This window comes from Lycium barbarum, chromosome 1, assembly GCF_019175385.1.
Source record: "Lycium barbarum isolate Lr01 chromosome 1, ASM1917538v2, whole genome shotgun sequence".
Classification (NCBI taxonomy): Eukaryota; Viridiplantae; Streptophyta; class Magnoliopsida; order Solanales; family Solanaceae; genus Lycium; species Lycium barbarum.
The window spans coordinates 84,711,729-84,733,067 of record NC_083337.1 but is presented as its reverse complement, the minus strand read 5'-3'; positions in this window follow the sequence as shown (position 1 = coordinate 84,733,067).

Genomic DNA, 21,339 nt, shown 5'->3' with positions numbered 1-21,339 from the left:
TCGAGTCTCAGATGATGATTTGATTTGCATATGGTTACTCATTACTCTGCTCGTGCATACTGTCATTATATCTTTCACCGAGTCCCGGGCCGGGTATGTTTTCGTGCACAGTTTGACTGTATTGTTCACTGAGTCCCTCACTAAAGGGCCGGGTACGGCATATATATATATATATATATATATATATGATATGATATGATGATATGATGATGTGATTATGGCGCCAAGGATGGCATATGATGACTTTATTCACCGAGTCCCATAATGGGCCGGGTATGATATATGATAGTGACATGCATGATTTACATTTCATAAGGCAAGTGTAATGGTATCTTTGATTGACATACTTGTCTCCTGTAATCTCTATTTCAGTGATGATCCTCTTTATTGTATTTCATGCTTTATATACTCAGTACATATCTCGTACTGACCCCCTTTCTTCGGTGGGGCTGCGTTTCATGCCCGCAGGTACAGATAATGGGTTTGGTGACCCTCCAGCTTAGGACTTCTACTCAGCTGTCTTGGAGAGCTCCACTGTTCCGGAGCCTAGACTTTTGGTACAGATCTTATGATGTATATATATGTTTATCCAGAGGTACGGCGGGGCCCTGTCCTGTCATATTTCATTATCAATACTCTTAGAGGTTTGTAGACACATGTGTGGGTTGTGTATAAGTTTTGTTCGGCTGTGTCTATACGGCTTGCGTATGGTATTGATATGTTGTGACAGCCTTGTCGGCTTACGTATGGTATGGACTTGTTGTGGCAGCCTTGTCAGCTTGCGTATGGTATTGATATGTAGTGGCAGCCTTGTCGGCTTGCGTATCATATTATGTTTTGATCAGTTGTGACTCCTCAGGAGACAGGTTATCTGGATATATACGTATGATGACGTTATGAACCTTTGGAGTTCTTTTGCAAGTTTCCATATTGTTCTTAGATTCAGTTGACTATATCTAACAGATATGTATACGAGTGTCCAGCTCGGGCACTAGTCATGGCCCACGGGGCTGGGTCGTGACACTGCCATGTCATTTATTCTAAACACATCATAAACTTATATATCTGCTGATATGGCAGATATGGCTCATATACACATGGCGCCACTATGTTTTCATCATCGGATTCAAAGCTCCATTGCTTTGAGGGTATCATGCACTTCTTGAAATCACAAGCTAACTCTAGAAATTTGATGATCCGATTGCTGATTCACGGCCTTGAACAAATCACTAATCGCTAAATTTTCCATATGACATGTTTCTCAGTATTTTCATTGACCAACAAAGCATCGTGAGACCTTCTTTTTGTGTCCACCTAAATACATGTTAGTCTGTAATTTTCTTAAAAGACAGCATGGAATTTCTTTTAAGTTCTTTGTTTTTGTAAATTTTGTTTCCATAATCAATCACTTTTCCATAAAGAAACTAAATATTTGTTTTTTCCATACCCACAGAAGAATTTATATGTCAGACAGTATTGTCATTTTAAACAATTTTTTGTGTTTCATAAATCTTTTACTATGAAATTGCTAACTTTATTATAATTGTCTATTGAATTTGAGACGGATGTAATCCAACTCTTAATAGAGAAATGGCAATTAATTGAGTTAGAGGTTAACATGAGTAAAAAGATGGAAATATGGTAGTCGAAAGATCTGAAAGAATTGGATGTACAACAACAACAACATACCCAGTGGAATCCCACAATGTGGGGTCTGGGGAGGGTAAAGTGTACGTAGACCTTAGCCCCCACCTTGGAAGGTAGGGAGGCTGCTTCCGAAAGACCCTCGGCTCAAAAGAAAACAAGGCAAAAGAGTCAGATATGGACAGCATATCAAAGCAATCCGAAAATGAGAAATACCAAGAGCGAAGAAATCATGATAAAACAGCCTGGAAAGACAAGACCTAACACATAAAATGTCACGACCCGACCAGGGGCCGCGACGGGTACCCGGGGCTAACCATCGAGCACCTCTCATTCTACTCCTTATCATACACATTAAACGCTCTTTTATCGATTTTATACACAAAGCATAAGGGAATTCATTTTTCATTTCAAAACATAATACTTCATATGCACAAGCCTTTTTGGTCATTGAAATAATATATACATATATATATATATATACATATATTTACATGGTAGCAACCTCGTGAGACCATACCACCCACACTGCGTATCTACGAGCCTCTACTAGAGTACTAGACATATGGACGGGACAGGACCCAGTCGTGCCCAAAACATACATGTACATAAAAGGATAACCACAGGCACCTCCGGAACAATGGAGTGCTCTCAAAACAGCTAACAGCTCCTACGGGTCTAGATCAATATCACCTCCCTGTCTACCTGTGAGCATGAACACAGCGCCAAAGAAAACGGACGTCAGTACGAACATTGTACTGAGTATGAGAGGCATAAACAATAATATCACATCAATGAAATAAAGGAAGTATCAATAAGGAACATCTGTATCCGACTGTCAAATAGAAAGGAAGTGATGCATGCTGGCTTACTCATAATCATCATCATATAATATATGCATAAATATATAAGCTGCCCGTCCATATCGGATCGGTGTAATAATCATTAGCCTGCGTCCAGGCCTCCCGCGTCCGGGGTATCATCTCATGCCGCCCACTAGTGGTGTCTGCCTATGCCATCTGGCCATGGTGTATAGATGCCCGCCTTAGCGGTGACTGCCCGGCCAAATAGACGCGGTGTTATATCATCATCATAATATGCTCATCATAGTACATGCGTAAAGACTCAAGGACAACTATGCTTTATCGGGGTGACATAAGGTCGTGATCCCCCGATTTCCTTATGGAGCACTCATTAACATCCTGCCTCACCTTGAAGGGAATAGTATATGAGGTGAGTGTAAGCAATAAATGACATCATTAACGCTTTAGGAACATCATATCATGAACATCTAGAACTTCTATACTTTAACTCATTTGTGCAACTATTTAGGGATATAGGCTCATATCTTTCCGGAACTTAAGAGATTCATAGAGAAGAAAGAAAGTCAGGCTATAGGATTCATGCCATAGAAAGAAAGGACTAGCCTCACATACCTTTTGCACTTAACTAATCTATCATTCGCTTGGTTTCCTTTGGTGCCCACGTTTCTACCTTCAAGAGGAATCGTATTAACATTAGTTACTCGGCTATAAAAATATTTTATCATTTCTAGGGAAAATTGGGCAGCACTTCCTTTGTTTATACTACTTTTCCCACATTCTATATCAACTCCCAAACGTTAATAACAACATGCACAATATAGCAACAACAATCATCATTTATCTACATTATCCGCATTTCGCCATTTCACTCTAATTTCTCCATAATCATGGTCATAATTCATTATCGCGTTTTCTCATATATAATACTTATTCCATGGTCTAAATGTCACTTATAACATATTCACAATCACAACATACCGATATTCATCATCCACCCCAAACTACTACTCAACAATGACACTATTCACACATTCATGACCCAATTTCTATGTCTTTCCACAATCCAAGTGTTTCAAATTTTAACCACTCAAATCATATAAAAGGGTCATAGAACTCACCTTAGATGATGAATGAACAACACTCAAGTGGAGCTTCTCTTCTTGCACCAAAACCCTAACTCATTTCTCTTGAGTTTTCTTGGCTTAGATGAACCTTTAATGGGTTTCATACACTTGATTTCATGGATTTGGTGTAGTAAATCTTGGTTTCCCTTAGTTTCTTGTGGGTGAATGATGGAGAAGGTTCTAGAGGGTTCTTGGAGAGAGGAGATTGGAAGATGAAATGAAATAAAATGAAGGAGGGGTCCTTATATTAATTCATGAAATCAGTCTCGACCGAGATGTACGGTGCGATCGACGGAGCGTCGATATGGTCGTCGAAGTCGTTAAATTTCCAGCGAGCAATCTTTCGTTTCTTTTAATTCGACGGTGAGAAGAACGGTCCGTCGAACTGATCGACGGAGCGTCGACCTGTTCGTCGAATGGTCTTCGCTCCAGCTCAATTTTACGGCACAATCGACGAAGCGTCGACTCGTCCGACGATACAAAGAATGACCGTCGAACCCCCCTCTCGCAGAACTGCGGTGAGGTTTCATTTAACGAGCTTTCCTCTCTTGCCTCTAACTTCTTTGGAATCTGAATTAGAATTATTAAGTATCCCTTCTTACTTGTAGGGACATCATGTACACCTTTACTTACGTTAGTCCCTTCATCGCTCAGCAACCCAAAGTTCTGAGGTGTAACATTCTTCCTCCCTTTTGGAACATTCGTCCTCGAATGTTAAGTACTCGGGAATTCTACAAATATTTCGCCAGAGTTTCCCCTTTAATATGGCATTGCCATCCTGTCACAACAACCCATAATAAGCTGCCTCACAGGGCTACAACACAATAAAACTCTAAGAAAAACTTACGAAAGCTCCCGAAGATAGGGGACATAATATCTGAGTAATGATGGAAATAGGGGTGTTCAGATACTCTAATTATTACACTTCATTTACTGCATACATACCTTATATTGCCGGTGTTTCATCTTGAACCTCTCCAGGGGGTTGGAATAAGGATGGATACTTGGACTTCATTTTCTCTTCCGCTTCCCAAGTTATCTCTTCTCGACTGCTATTCCGCCATAAGACCTTAACTGAAGCCACTTTTTTGTTTCGAAGTCTTCGTACTTGCCTTTCTAAGATGGCAATGGGTACTTCTTCATATGCTAACTTTTTTGTCACTTGTACATCATCTATTGGAACAATTCTCTTAGGATCTCCAACACACTTGCGGAGCATTGAGACATGAAAAACTGGGTGAACTGATTCAAGCTCCGAAGGCAAGTCCAATTCATAGGCTACTCGGCCCACCTTACGGATAATTCTATAGGGTCCAATGTAGCGGGGACTCAATTTCTCTTTCTTGCCAAATCTCATCACTCCCTTCATTGGCGATACCTTCAAAAATACCCAATCATCAACCTGAAATTCCAAGTCTTGCCAGCGATTATCCGCATAAGATTTTTGGCGGCTTTGGGCTGTCAACAATCGATCCCGGATCACTTTGACTTTTTCTACCGCTTGCTGAATCAATTCCGGGCCTATTAGCTGTACCTCTCCTATTTCAAACCATCCAATTGGGGACCTACATTTCCTTCCATATAGGGCTTCATACGAAGCCATTTGGATATTGGAATGGTAGCTATTGTTGTAAGCAAACTCAATCAGAGGTAAGTGATCATCTCAGCTACCACCAAAATCTAATACACATGCCCGTAGCATATCTTTCAAAGTTTGAATAGTATGTTCGGCTTGTCCATCAGTCTGTGGATGAAATGTCGTGCTAAACTTCACCTGGGTACCTAGACCTTCTTGAAAGGACTTCCAGAATTTGGCTGTAAACTGTGCTCCCCTATCTGTAATAATGGATAGTGGAATACCATGAAGTTGCACAATTTCTTTGAGATATAACCTCGCATAATCTTCTGCTAAGTATGTGGTTCTGACTGGGAGAAAATGAGATGCCTTTGTTAATCTATCCACAATTACCCATATAGAATCACACTTGCCTCGGGAACGGGGCAATCCTATAATAAAATCCATATTGATAACTTCCCATTTCGACGTAGGAATTTCCATCGCTTGCAATAACCCTCCTGGCTTCTGATGTTCGATCTTTACTTGCTGGCAATTTGGACATTGGGCTACAAATTCTGCTATGTCTCTCTTCATACCATCCCACCAATATATCAATTTGAGATCGTGATACATCTTTGTTGCACCTGGGTGAATAGAATACCGAGAGTAATGGGTTTCTTCCAGAATTCGTCGGCATAATTCTGCAACATTCGGAACACATAGCCTGCCTTGGTATCTAAGAATCTCATCCATCGAAGTTTTAAATGGAGATCTCTCTTTTTTATGAAGTGTGTCTCTATACTGGCTCAGCTAAGGATCTTCATACTGACGCTCTTTCACTTCCACATTCAGAGACGAAACCGTGGGATCATTAATACCAATCCCTGCACTACCTGAATCATTTGCGCACACTCTAAGATTAGCTAGCTGGTAAAGCTCATGAATAATTTCTTTCCTTTCTGGAGGAACTTCACATAAACTACCCATTGATCAGCGGCTAAGCGCATCGGCTACTACATTTGCTTTTCCGGGGTGGTACAAAATATGCACATCATAATCTTTCAATAATTCTAACCACCGCCTCTGCCGCAGGTTTAACTCCTTCTGCTTGAAAATGTACTGAAGGCTTTTATGATTGGTGTAGATGTCAACATGTACACCATACAAGTAATGTCTCCATATCTTTAATGCATGAATAACTGCAGCTAATTCGAGGTCATGAGTTGGATAGTTCTTTTCATGCTTCCGCAACTGTCTCGAAGCATAAGCAATAACTCTACCGTACTGCATTAACACACATCCTAACCCAACACCGGAAGCATCACAGTATACAACATATCCATTTGACGCTTCTGGAAGCGTTAAGACTGGAGCTGAGGTCAATCTGTCCTTCAACTCTTGGAAACTGCGCTCACAAGCGTCATTCCATTGAAATTTAGCTGACTTCTGGGTTAGCTTCGTCAATGGGGCTGAAATAGATGAAAGGCCCTCTACGAATCTTCTATAATAACCTGCCAATCCCAGAAAACTACGAACTTCGGTAGGCGTCGTAGGCCTTGGCCAATTATTTACCGCTTCAATTTTCTGAGTATCAACTCGAATACCGTCATCTGAAATAACATGGCCCAGAAATGTTACGGAATTCAGCCAAAACTCGCACTTTGAAAATTTTGCATACAATTCTCGGGCTCGAAGAATTCCAAGAACAATACGTAAATGATCGGCATGTTCTGATTCTGTGCGAGAATACACCAGAATATCATCAATAAATACTATCACAAATAAATCCAAGAGTGGCCTAAATACATTGTTCATCAAATTCATAAACACGACCGGAGCATTAATTAGCCCAAACGACATCACCCGGAATTCATAGTGGCCATATCTTGTTCTGAAGGCTGTTTTGGGAATATCTTCTTCTCTAACCCTCACTTGATGATAACCCGACCTCAAGTCTATTTTAGAAAACCACTTGGCACTCTGTAGCTGATCAAATAAATCATCAATCCTGGGAAGAGGATATTTGTTCTGTATCGTCACCTTGTTCAACTTCCTATAATCGATACACATTCATAGGGAACCATCTTTCTTTCTCACGAACAACACTGGTGTTCCCCACGGCGATGAACTGGGTCTAATAAATCCCTTCTCAAGCAAATCTTTCAACTGCGCCTTTAGCTCTTTCAATTCTACCGGAGCCATTCGATAAGGAGGAATAGAGATAGGCTTGGTGTCTGGCAACACATTAACGGCGAAGTCAATTTATTTTTCTGGAGGAAGGCCTGGAAGTTCATCTGGAAATACATCCGGAAATTCACTTACTACCGGAACAGATTGGAAAGTTGGCGACTTTGCCTCGGTATCATCAACTCGGACTAGATGATAAATATATCCTTTGGCTATCATCTTTCTTGCCTTGAGATGGGAAATAAACCTACCTCTTGGAGACGCTATATTACCCTTCCATTCAAGCATGGGTTCTCCTGGAAATTGAAATCGAACTACTTTCATCCGGCAATCAACATTAGCATAGCATGAGGCCAACCAGTCCATACCCATAATCACATCGAATTCTAACATTTCAAGCTCAACTAAATTAGCTTTAGTTTGGCGATCACATATCACTATCACACAATTTTTATACACTTGCCTAGCTATCACGGGATAACCAACCGGAGTAGATACCTCAAAAGGTTTGATTGTCTCGGGTTTCACCCTAATACTACCAGCAACGTGTTACACCTCGGAAAATTTTGCCGTACTTGTGTGATGAGTAGAACAATGAAGGGCTTGAGTGTATGATGTTTTACTAAGTCGGGAATGGATAATTATGAATTTTTGGAAATAAGAAGGTTGCGGAAAATTTTCAGCTCAGTGATCGTAAAGGGCACTATACGGCCCATAAAGTGATTTACGGACCGTATAGTGCAATCGTCCTCCAGGCTTCTAAAATGTCAAAGTTTCTGCCAAGTGATGAAATGGCTAAACACGACTTGGAGGACGACCTGTAAACTGGTTTACGGACCGTAAACCTCGGTTGTAAACTGTCATGTCCCTCAGCCAAACTTTCTATTTCTGGGATGATTAAAAACGATCATGGAGGACGGACCGTAAACCACAATACGGTCCGTAAACTATGGTTTACGACCACTGTTCATCCCGACAATTTTTTATTAAAGATGAGTTTTGTGATTATTAAAAGGAACTTAGGCTTCATTTCATTTCATTTTTCTTCCATACAACTCAAGAATGCTCTAGAACTCTCCAAATATTTCCTCCATAAGAAATCAAGAGAATCAAAGGGAACATCAACATCAACACCACTAAATTCATGAAAACAAGTGTAAGAACACATCAAAGGATCATCTGAGTCAAGAAATCCTTAAAAGGGTGGAACTAGGGTTTTGGCTATGTGAAGTATTTCAACTCAAGGCCTGTTCAATCATCATTTAAGGTATGTTTCATGACTATACCACGTGATTCAAGGTATTGGAGGGCTTAGATACTTAAAATGTAGAAGGATATAGGAATGGGTCATTGTTGAGTGAATAGTGACATAAATGAATGATAGTGGAATTGAATCATGAATGTTGAAGTGTTGTGAGTAAAAATACGATCTAAATGATGTTTATAACGTGAAACAAGTAGTAAATGCACGAAAACACTAAGGTGAGCTATAGGGAGAAATATGGGAAAATTGGAGGAAAATGGTTGATTTTGCTAATGGTGCATAAATGATGACTTTGATTGCGATATTGCGAATAGCATTGTGAATGATTGGGGGTAGATATAGAACATGGGAAAAGTAGTATAAACGAAGGAAGTGCTGCCCAAATTTTCCTAGAACTAGCGATCCATTCTTGTAGTTAATTAAGTAATGTAATATGAATTCTCTCATGAAGGTGACGACGTGGTATCGAAGGAGAATAAGTGGACAACAACTTAGCTAAACGGCAAGGTATGTGAGGCTAGTCCTTTCTTTCCAATGGCATGAATCTTATAGTCCGAATTACCATCTTTCCATGAGCTCTTACATTCCAAAAAGTTAAATGTCTATATGATATAAGTTATACGATATGATGATGCTAGGATGATGATGATGTTAGTCCTTGCCTACACTCACCTGATGTACTAGTCCTTTCAAGGTGAGGTAGAATGTCCGTAATTGCTCCATAAAGTAATCGGGGGGTCACGACCTTACGTCACCCCGATAGAGTAAAGTTGTTCTCAAACCTTACGCATGTGCTATGATAAGATAAGTATTTTACAATGAGTACATTATTATGATTATTTTATGATAAGCATGGCATGAGCATTGCATACCGGGCATAGTTGGCCGAGCAGACACCGCTTCGGCGGGCGGCGATACGGATACACCACGACCTTCGGGCGTGGGCAGACACCACTAGTGGGCGGCATGAGATGGTACCCCGGACGCGGGAGGCCTGGACGCGGGCTTATATTATTGATTATCACACCGTTCCGACATGGGCGGGTAGCTTGCATATGATGCATACATGTTACGATGATAAGTATGAGTAAGACAACATGCATTATTCCATTTATGATTGTCGGTCAGATCCATATGCTTTATATTGATGCTCTCATTATATTATTGATGCCTTTCTTCATTGTTCATGCCTCTCATACTCAGTACAATATTCGTACTGACGTCCCTTCTTTGGACGCTATGTTCATGCCCACAGGTAGACAGGGAGGTGAGCTTGATCCAGATACTTAGGAGCTGTCAGCTGTTGAGAGCACTCCATTGTTCGGAGGTGCTTATGATTTCTCTTTGGTATACATGTATATATATATATATATATATATATATATATATATGGGCACGACGGAGTCTTGTTCCGTCTATGTATTCATTATGACAGTAGAGGCTCGTAGATACGTGGTGTGGGTCAGGTGGTCTCAAAAGATGCTATTGCTATGTATATATTATTTTGATGGCCGAGAGACATATGTATAAAGTACTTATGTTTTGATACAAATTATGTTTCCTATACTTTCATGCGTAAAACTGGCAAAAGATCATTAAATGAGTAAAATGAGTAGTAGAGTGAGCGGTGCTCGGTATCTAGCTCCGGGTACCCGTCGCGGCCCCTAGTTGGGTTGTGACAGAAGTGGTATCAGAGCCAGGTTCGTCCTAGGAAGTGTCTATGAGCCGTGTCTAGTAGAGTCTTGTTTATGATGTGTTGCGCGCCACATCAATAAACAAGAGGCTACAGGGCATTAGGAAAATGACCATCTTTCTTTTTACTAGATCGTGCGATAGAGCCATGCATAGGATTTTATCCTTTCCTAAAAGTGCGTTGTGATTTCAGAATGCCTCCGAAAGGAAAAGCTACAGCCGCCCAGAAAGACAAAGCTAAGACGAAGAAGCGGGCAGAAAGGGAGCCTCCGGCAAATGTAGAGGAAAGTGAATCACAGAATGTGGCCTCGCCTTATGTAGGAGAGCAGGGAGGAGCCTCAGTCCCAATTCCTCCGCCAGTTGCTTCGGGTCAACAAGTGACCGAGGCCATACACCTACTGACACAATTGGTTGCCGCCCAGGCACAGCGGCCGAATGCGGGCCCGAGTGACCGTTCTGCCAGTACGAGAGCCCGTGATTTTTTGACTTTAAGTCCTCCGGAATTTTTCGGGTCGAAGCCGGATGAGGACCCCCAAGGCTTTGTTGATGAGATGTCGAGGACGCTGAAACTTATGCATGCTTCTGAGACCGAATCGGTAGAGTTGGCCTCTTATGGACTCCGCGATGTGGCGGTGCTATGGTACAAAAATTGGATGATATCAAGAGGAGAGAATGCACCACCTCCCGTTTGGCAAGAATTTGTGGATGCCTTTATTCGTCATTACTTGGTGCCTGAGGTCCGCCGAGCTAGAGCGGACAGGTTCTTGAATTTAAAGCGAGTGCTCGAGAGTATAGTATGCAGTTCAATTCGTTGGCCAGATACGCTCCAACTATGGTGGCCGACTGATACGCTCAAATTACACCTATTATTGGTATAACGCGGACGTTGTCAAATATAGTAACCCAACAAGGTTGGGGTCGAATCCCACAGGGAATATGGTGTGAAAAGGTTACTAAAGTCATAAATGCTAAGTTCTAGGTCTAATATCTTAGTCCAATAATGTTGGTAAAAGTTGGGTTTTGTCTATGACTAATTTCTAAACTATTGTTTTGGTGGAAATTTATGGTAAAAGAAATTAAGGTTGTGTCCCCGTTAGATAGGGTGCATGATCATGGGTATTGATCTTGATATACTTGTAATGGATCATTATATGAATGCACTTAATCTCTATGTGAATCTCTACTATTTTCCAATAAATAAAGATTATGTCTTTCTATGATTTTCCCAAATATAAGAAAGTTACCATGAAGAACGATTAATCATGCCAAGTAAATTCATCTTATTCCTAAGTGAATTTATTAAACAAAGGTTAAAGCTTTGAGTCCTTGTTAATTATTCTTACCAACCCTAATTACTTTCCCAAATAAATTAAGGTTTATGGCTTTAATCAATGTTTGCAACCATTAATTATGAATGAAGAATGAAGAATAATCAAACCCTAATAATCCATTATGTGTATATCAATCACAACACCCAATCACAAAACACCCATCATTGGGTTCACAACCCTAGTAAGGAAATTTAGCTACTCATGACAAAGAACAAGAAATAAGAAATTGGAGAATTCATAAATGCTTTCTTTGGAATAAAAAAAAGGAATTGGTAATACTTGAATTGATGTTTGAATCTTCAAAAACTAGAGAGAAGTTTTTGTTCTAAGTCAAGAGACAAAAATATATTGAATGCTGAATATTAAAACCCTACAATGACTATTTATAGGTTTTGAAATTACACAAGTTACAGATTTTGCACTTCAGTCCCGTCATGATGAAATACGGTCCGTAAATCACTTTACAGACCGTAAAAATGGTTTACGCCCTGGTCATCTTCTCAGCTGTGTGGAACTTAGCCTTCCAAAATACGGACCGTAAAGTGGTTTACGGTCCGTAAACTTCTTGGTCGTCTTTCACTTTGCTAATCTCAGACTTTCTGCCAGACACTTGAATGACTAAATACGTGATGGATTATGGACCGTAAACTGAAATACGGTATGTAAACAGAGCTCGTAAATCACCATCTTCTCAGCTTGACTTTCTGTTTCTGAAATCCTTTAATACGACCACGAAATACGGCCCGTATTGTAGAATACGAGCCCTAAACCTCAATTTACGACCTGGTTCTGCACTTCAACTGCGATTGTGCCAAATCTGTTCCTTTACCTGAAAAACACTAAGAAACACGTAAAATCACATCGACTTGCTTAACAACAAGTAAAACTTATAGCCGAAAAGTATCGATTTTGGCGTAAAAATCACGCCACATCAACACCCCCAACTTAAAGTATTTGCTTGTCCTCAAGCAAGCCATACCACACAACGACTCAATCTAACACCTAGATATCACAGAATAAAAATGTCTACATCGGTTTTGCCTCGGAACTTCTGGCATGCATGTTTTCTTTCAACTGACCACCCTAACTGTCTATTGTACAACAATATTACACACTTTAAGAATGTTATGACTAACCATGACGCTTCAATACATGACATTACATTATCGAACATATTATCATGCATACAAACACTACTTTCGGCGATCACTTTAGTTTGTTCAATTCTCATCCTTATGCCCTCACAAAGACCAAAGAATGTTCCAACACACACATATACGACAAGAATGGGACGAAGATGAACGAGAAGAGAAAAACACTCAACACTCACAAAGAATTCATATTCACACATGTAAATACCATAGGCTTGCCCTTATTTTCTGTGTTCTCATCCTAGGCTCGTTCGGTTGTGATCACATTAGGACTTGTTTCGGCTTGTAATGTAGGCTTAGGGACGGGTAGGATACGTTTTGGGTATTAGTGACTCACCCTCCTTGACACTACAACATCTCTTTTACCCTGATTCGCCTCTTTTCTTTCCAGCCCCGTCTTTCCTTTAACGTTTTCGACCTCGATGTGGTTTTATTCCTATCCAACTAGCAATTCTTTTTGTGTTTCAATTTCATGTTTTTTTTTTATATATATATATAGTATCAACTACCACATCGACTCTCTACTAGCAAATTTCACCACCCCCAACCTTTGTTCTCACATCTACTTCACATTTAATGTACCCCCAACTTAGGCATTTTGCCTCGTCTATCTAGTAGCATCAAGGAGGGAACGGGTGCGAAGATGGATAATTTTCACAACGGGTAAGGTTTCATTCGGCTAGCCAAGAAAAGGGTCAAAAAGGCTCAAAAGGGGAAGACTAGTGATATTTTCAGCTTTTGGTGAGGCTTATTTAGGCAAAGTGACTTTATTACCACAAAGAAAGCCTAAGATCATTTCACAACCAAACTAACTTTCGGATTTCAAACAAGACTAACCGGGCAAGTTCTAGATTATACATGCGTAAACAGAACAAAACTAACAACTCACACACACATCGGCATAAGGATAATCATTTTTACACTTGTGGCCTCCTAAGTAGTCATTCATCACACACAATACCCCAATAATCATAATGTCATATAAAGAATCAATCATGTCAGACAATAACTGTTCTAAGTATGCATTTTTCAAATTTTCTGAGGGGTCCAAAATTTTCAACAAACCACACACATGCCATCAGTTACAAAGTAACACCAAATAAGTCAAAATTATTCTACTCAACCTAAGCAACATCCTAAACATTCTAGTTTCAACAAAATAAACCCCCCTCAGGAAACGAATTCTAGCAAAGAAAAGCCGAGGGGGTTCCTAAACACATATTTACGCTACCCTACTATCAATAAGTCCCACCCCCAACTAAAAATCAAGCACTGTCTCAGTGCTTCAAATATAAGAACAAGGGAGCGAGAAAATACCTGAATGCTGTGAACATCTCATGGCTGGCCCGCCGCATCCGGCGGCTGACTTGAGGACTCTCCAGGTTGGCGCTGCGGCTCAACCAATGACTGAAAGATCGCCTGCTACAGATCCTTCTTTTCAGTCTTTTTTAATCTCCTGGCCAACTCCTCCGGGTCCTCAGATGACTCACTGACCCTCTTTCCAGTACCGCGAACAAAAGGTTCCGCATCCTCCGTCTCCTCCTCAGAATTAAGCAAATCCAGCACCTTAAACGTACTAGGCAAAATGGCCCGTGGTGCTGGTGCTGGTGCGGCTACCATCCCGTGCATCTTGAGTGTGTCAAGCTCCTTTTTCAGCTTCTCCAACTCACTCCTCAAAGAACTAGACTCCCCACCGGGTGCGGTCTGCTCTCGAGTCAACAATCTCGCCTCAAAGCTATCTAGTCGAGCCTGATACACCTCGTGCTTTTTCTCAAACTCCGCACGGATCTCTGTGGTTGCCTCAGTGACTAGTTGCTGCACTATCCTCGCCACCTTCGGCTTGAATTGTTGCAAGATTTTGTCTACTTGCCTTTCGGTCCGCACCGCTTTGATTGCGATTTGGCTGTAGTTAGCAGGGCTGAAGTGTAGCAACCCCACCTCTGGATTAGCAGGCTCGGCTGCCGCAGCAGCAGTGGCAGACCCCGAAGAGGACCCTGTGTGCCCGGATGTGGTGGTGGAGGTCTTGCCTCCGAAACAGCTAGTGTGGCTGCATCACCCTGTGTATCGACAGTAGCTGGGACACCTGTCGTGGGAGCCTCCGGCCTTGTCGTGGCAGCACCAAACTCGGAACCTACTAGATCAGTCCCATAGGCACGGCTCGGACTCATCTCTAACTGAGTGTAGTCGTCATCGCACGGCTCGGACTCATCTCTGCCTCCCGGTCCTTTTTGCTTATCACCTTATTTTTACGCCAATCCCCTATATGTGCAGCCAATCCCAATCTGGAAGCGGAATTATCCTTGCCCGTCGACACAATGCCGTGATAAGGCACGGAAAGACCATGTTTTGGCTGGGCTTGTGTGCCCGCATGTGCAGCTCCTCATCTATTAACCCGCCAACATCCATCGGGTACCGTGACATGAAGGAGGCAATGGTCACTGCCTGACTGGTGGACAGGGTATTATCTGCCTGGGTTGGCGTGATCCTGTATCGCAGCAACGTCCACCAGAATTTAGCCTCTGTGGACAAACATCTTTTAGTGATCTTTGCTTTCCAATCATTAACCCATTTTTGCTCATGTGGCTCAGATGTGATAGCTGCTGCGTCCATTTACTGACGGATTTGTCGTCCTTTCTGTCTCGTTTGTCTAGGAACAAGCGCAGATCCGTAGGAGGCACAAAATCATCTCCAAACAAGACCCTGTTGATGGCTTTGGAGGAAATATCAACCAGGGAGTTCCGGACCGTCACATTTTCCAGCATGGAGATCTGATGCCAAGCAAGACTCAGCTTCTTCATCGACTTCAGGACGGCCCTATATGATGCATAGAACTCCCGCACAATATGTGGAGCATACTCTCCCGGCCCATGAGTGAATGTATCTAACTTGTACCCTTTGATGGTATCATCCAGTTGTGGATAAGCTGAAATACCATCGAAAATCAGCCGCCGTTCTTCAAATATTTTCCTCGACGGCTGCCCACCAGTCTCAGACCCGGCCATCCATTGGTCATACAACTCCTTTGACCCCTTTACCGAGAACCACAGCTTTTCTTCATCCAAATGTTTGGTCCTGACGACCAGCTTACGACCCTTAGGCGGCGTACCATCAACCGGATCACTGCCCTCACTAGGCCCTGCTAAGTCACTCTCTGGTGGAGTTTGGGTGGCAGCCCCCCTGCTTGATGCTTCAGTGTCAGAATCCCCCTCTTCAGACTGGGAGGCTTCCGACGCAGACTTTGATGGAGTCATGGGTGAGGGCAGGGTTGATGTGGTTGCCATTGTGTCTTGGGTGGGGGCCCCCCGGACTTTTGGTGGCGGTATGACCTCGGCGTACTCGGATCCTGATTGTTTCCCTTCCGAAGTGGAAGGTTCATCTATCATCCTTGAATCCGAGCGCACTCTCTTTTTCTTGCCCGTGCTGTGGGCCCCCGCTCTCGTTGCTTTTCTTTTCTGACCCATTCCTGCAAAATACACCACATATTAGTTACCATGGAACAATCAGCCAAAGGTAAGAATATATGACTGTGCACAGAATACATGTTCTGTCTGTGGTCGTAAACACAAAAGACGGACCGTAAACTGGTTTACGGTCCGTAAAGTACGATCGTAAACTGGGATTCCTTTTTGGATAACAATCTGATCAATCATACATTCTTAAATACGGACCGTAAAGTGAAATACGGTCCGTAAAGTGAAGTCGTATTACGCACCACAGACAGACACACTTTTTTGATTTCATAATTTCATTGCACATCGTGGTTTCAACTTGTGTTCGGCACCTAGGTTACTCAGACTTCACCCATTTTCTACCAATTTTCATAATTCCCACAGAGTCAAGCCATTGGTGGGCAGACCAAAACTTCAAATTTTGAATTTGAAGTATGGAATGCCCTCCAACCCATTTGGGTTTAATTAACAATGACCCACAAGAATTTGAAAGAGTTAAACATATTTATCCCCTACAAGATCATTAACCAAGGTATCAAATGCATAACTTCACAAACCCAGTCTAAACAATCACTTACCACCAAGTTGAAACTCACAGATGTAGAAGAATAAGGAAACCAATTATACCTTTTTGGTGAAGAACTAACTGACCACTGTAGGCACAGATTTTGAGAGAACACATTTGAATCACAAACGAATTTAAACCTGGGGCAGAAGGGGATACGAATTTATGGTGAGCTGGGTCAGTTGGTGATTGGGGTTGGTGTATTTATGGTGGTGAGGAAGATGGAAAGTGATGGGTTTATTGTGGGAAGTCGTGGGGATGAAAGGGAAGTTGAAGAGGGATCGTTTCAGTTGAAAAAAAATGGAGGGAGAATATTAATGGTGGGAAAATCGTGGGGGTGATATTAAGTTGGTGGTGTTTGAGTTCTTCTGCCCTTGATATAAACTGCTCGTTATATTTAAATCACTGTGTTGTTCTTTTTTTTTTTTATTCTAAATACGGTCCGTAAATTGATTTACGGCCCGTATTTAGAGATGTTATTGTGGGCAGTAGTGCACTGTATTGTCTCATGTTAGTTTACGTTCAGGTTTACGGACCGTATTGTGAAATACGGTCCGTCCTACGTGGTCGTAAACCAGCATGTTACATTACAGTGCTCACTGTTTTGCAGTATTGTTAAATACGCCCTGGTTTACGAGCCGTATTGTGAAATACAGTCCGTAAACTTGAGGCGCCTTTTGCAATGTAGCGGAACAGTGTTTGACAACTGAACTTACCTGCATTTCAGCAGAGTTTTTTTTTTCCTGTCATATATTCCTGCACCAAAACAACCATTACCCTATATGTACGAAGAACAACAAAGAAAAATAAACATTACACTTGGGTTGCCTCCCAAGAAGCGCTTAATTTAACGTCGCGGCACGACGGTGGTGACCAATCACTCCTTCTCTTGGTACACCAGATCATTGTTCGTTCTGAGGTGTTTCAACCTGTAGCGATCAACAACCCTATCCTCCGACACCATTCCGTGATAGTGCTTCAATCTCTGCCCATTCACCTTAAATGTCCGGGTACCATCTCCAGACTTCAATTCAACCGCGCCATGGGGTGAAGCACCTACCACCTCAAACGGACCCGACCACCTGGATTTAAGCTTACCCGGTAGCAACTTCAGCCGAGAGTTAAACAGTAATACAGAGTCGCCCTTGTAGAACTCTCGCTTCAGAATCTTCTTGTCATGGTATTGCTTCATCATTTCTTTATAAAGGGCTGCACTCTCATATGCCTGGTACCGAAATTCATCCATCTCATATAATTGAAATAACCGCAGCTTGGTTGCTTCCTCCCAATCCATGTTCAGCTTCTTCAGTGCCCACATAGCTTTGTGTTCAAGTTCAACCGGCAAGTGACAAGCTTTCCCGAATACAAGCTTGAAGGGTGAAGTCCCAATTGGAGTCTTGAAGGCAGTCCGATATGCCCATAGAGCGTCATCAAGCTTGCGGGCCCAATCAGTTCTATTGGCATTCACTGTCTTTGCTAGAATACTTTTGATCTCCCTATTGGACACTTCAACCTGTCCACTTGTCTGAGGGTGATAAGGCGTTGCCACCCTATGCTTTACACCATATTTCTCCATCAGTCCCGCGAACGCTTTATTGCAAAAGTGGGATCCACCATCGCTGATTATCGCCCTCGGAGTACCAAAATGAGTAAATATGTTCTTCTTAAGGAACCCCATAACACTCTTGGCCTCATTATTGGGTAAAGCCACCGTCTCAACCCATTTTGACACATAATCCACAGCTACCAAGATGTATTTCATTCCACCAGAACTCACAAAAGGTCCCATAAAGTCGATCCCCCAGACATCGAACACTTTCACCTCCATAACAAAATTCATAGGCATCTCTTGCCTTCTGCCGATATTCCCTTGCCTTTGACATTGATCACAGGACCGCACCAAAATATTAGCATCATGAAAAATAGTCGGCCAGTAATAGCCGCACTCAAGTACCTTGGCTGCAGTCCGGTTTCCGCTATGATGACCCCCAACAGGAGAGTCATGGCATGCCTTTAGAATTACCATCACTTCACTTTCCGGAACACAACGCCGAACGATGTTATCAGCGTATGTGCGGAACAAATAAGGCTCGTCCCAATAGTACTGCCGAGCATCCCGCAAGAATTTCTTCTTTTGGTAAGTTTTGATATCATCGGGAACTATACCTGTTACCAAATAATTGGCAAAATCAGCATACCATGGTGCTACCTCATTTGACACCGCCAACACCCTCTCGTCTGGAAAAGCACCATCTATATCAAGCTCATCAGACGGTCTCCCAGCTTCTTCAAGCCGAGAGAGATGGTCAGCCACCTGGTTTTCAGTGCCCTTTCGGTCTTTTACCTCAAAATCGAACTCTTACAGCAGTAGCACCCATCTGATCAGTCGCGGCTTTGCTTCCTTCTTTGCCATGAGGTATCTCAAGGCTGCATGATCAGTATAAACCACAACTTTGGACCCCAACAAGTAGGCCCGAAACTTTTCGAAGGCAAACACAATGGCAAGCAGCTCTTGCTCCGTCACTGTGTAATTCATATGTGCAGCATTCAGTGTTCTACTAGCATAATAGATCGGGTGCATAATTTTATTGTGCCTCTGCCCAAGCACAGCACCAATCGCAAAACCACTAGCATCACACATCAGTTCGAATGGTAGGGACCAGTTAGGAGCAATAATAATAGGAGCAGTAGTGAGACGCACTTTTAACTCCTCAAACGCCTTCTGGCACTTCTTATCAAACACAAATTTAGCCTCTTTTTCAAGAAGCTTGCACAAAGGATTGGCAACTTTAGAGAAATCTTTGATGAAGCGCCTGTAGAACCCAGCATGCCCCAAGAAACTTCGGACACCTTTGACTGAGATAGGTGGAGGAAGTTTGGAGATCACATCAATTTTTACTTGATCGACCTCGATTCCCTTTTCAGAGATTTTGTGACAGAGGACGATTCCTTCCTTCACCATAAAATGGCATTTCTCCCAGTTCAGCACCAGATTAGTCTCGTCACACCTTTTTAGCACTTGACCCAGATGGCCAAGACAATCATCAAATGAGTCACCCACCACGGAAAAATCATCCATGAACACCTCCAAGAAATCATCCACCATGTCGGAGAAGATTGACATCATGCACCTCTGAAAGGTCGCTGGTGCATTACACAAACCAAAGGGCATCCGGCTAAATGCAAATGTCCCATAAGGACAAGTGAACGTGGTCTTCTCCTGATCTTCCAGAGCAATGTTGATCTGATTGTAACCCGTATAACCATCAAGGAAACAATAATAAGAACGCCCTGCTAGTCTATCCAACATCTGATCAATGAACGGCATAGGGAAGTGGTCCTTGCTCGTGGCTGTGTTGAGCTTGCGATAATCCATGCAAACTCTCCAACCGGTGACAGTTCTGGTCGGGATCAACTCATTCTTAGCATTCGGTACAACAGTGATGCCGCCCTTCTTAAGAACACATTGGACCGGGCTCACCCATTTACTATCAGCGATCGGGAAAACCACGCCTGCATCTAGCCATTTGATGATTTCTTTCTTGACGACCTCTTGCATATTCTCATTTAGTCGCCTCTGATGCTCTACACTTGGTTTGCTGCCCTCCTCCAACTGAATTTTGTGCTCACAGATCCCAGATGGGATACCTCGAATATCTGCTATGGTCCAACCAATAGCACGCCTATACTCCTTCAATACCTCCCAAAGCTGCACAATCTGCTCCTCAGTCAATGAAGCTGAAACAATCACCGGTAATGTGCTGTCGGGACCAAGGAACTCATATTTCAAGTGTGACGGGAGCTGCTTAAGCTCCAACTTAGGTGGCTAATGATCGAAGGCTTTCCTAGAGGAGTTGTTCTATTTTCCAGATCAAGACTCAGCTTCTTTGGGTGGTATGTGTATGAGCCCAACCCAACAAGTGAGTTAACTGTCTCCTCATAGCCTTCCATGTCTTCATCATCGAAATTCATCAGAATGCCAGCCAAAGCCTCACCCAAGCTCTCTTCTTCCATTTTGAACTCCACTGCATCATCAACTACATCAAATGAATCAATTACCGAAATGATCTCATAAGCACTTGGTAACTTCATCCCTTTGCTAGCCCGAAAAGTCACTTCTTCATTGTTGACTCGAAACTTGATTTCATTTTTTTCAGAATCCATCAAAGCCCTCCTTGTAGCAAGGAAAGGCCTCCCCAGAATGATAGGAATGTCCCGATCAACAGCACAGTCAAGAATCACAGAGTCAGCGGGCAACAAAAACTCACCAACCCGCACAATCACATCATCAACCACCCCAACAGGTCTTTTGATAGACCTATCAGCCATCTGCAACCTCATCGTAGTCGGCCGTGGCATTCCCAAACCTGATTGCTTATATATAGCAAGGGGCATCAAATTAATACTCACCCCATTATCACACAAAGCGCGAGCAAAGTCATGGTACCCAATAGAACAAGGAATGGTGAACGCCCCAGGATCTCCCTTTTTTTGAACAGTTGTGGTTGAGATAATAGAACTCACAGTGTGAGTCAAACTCACGGTTTCAT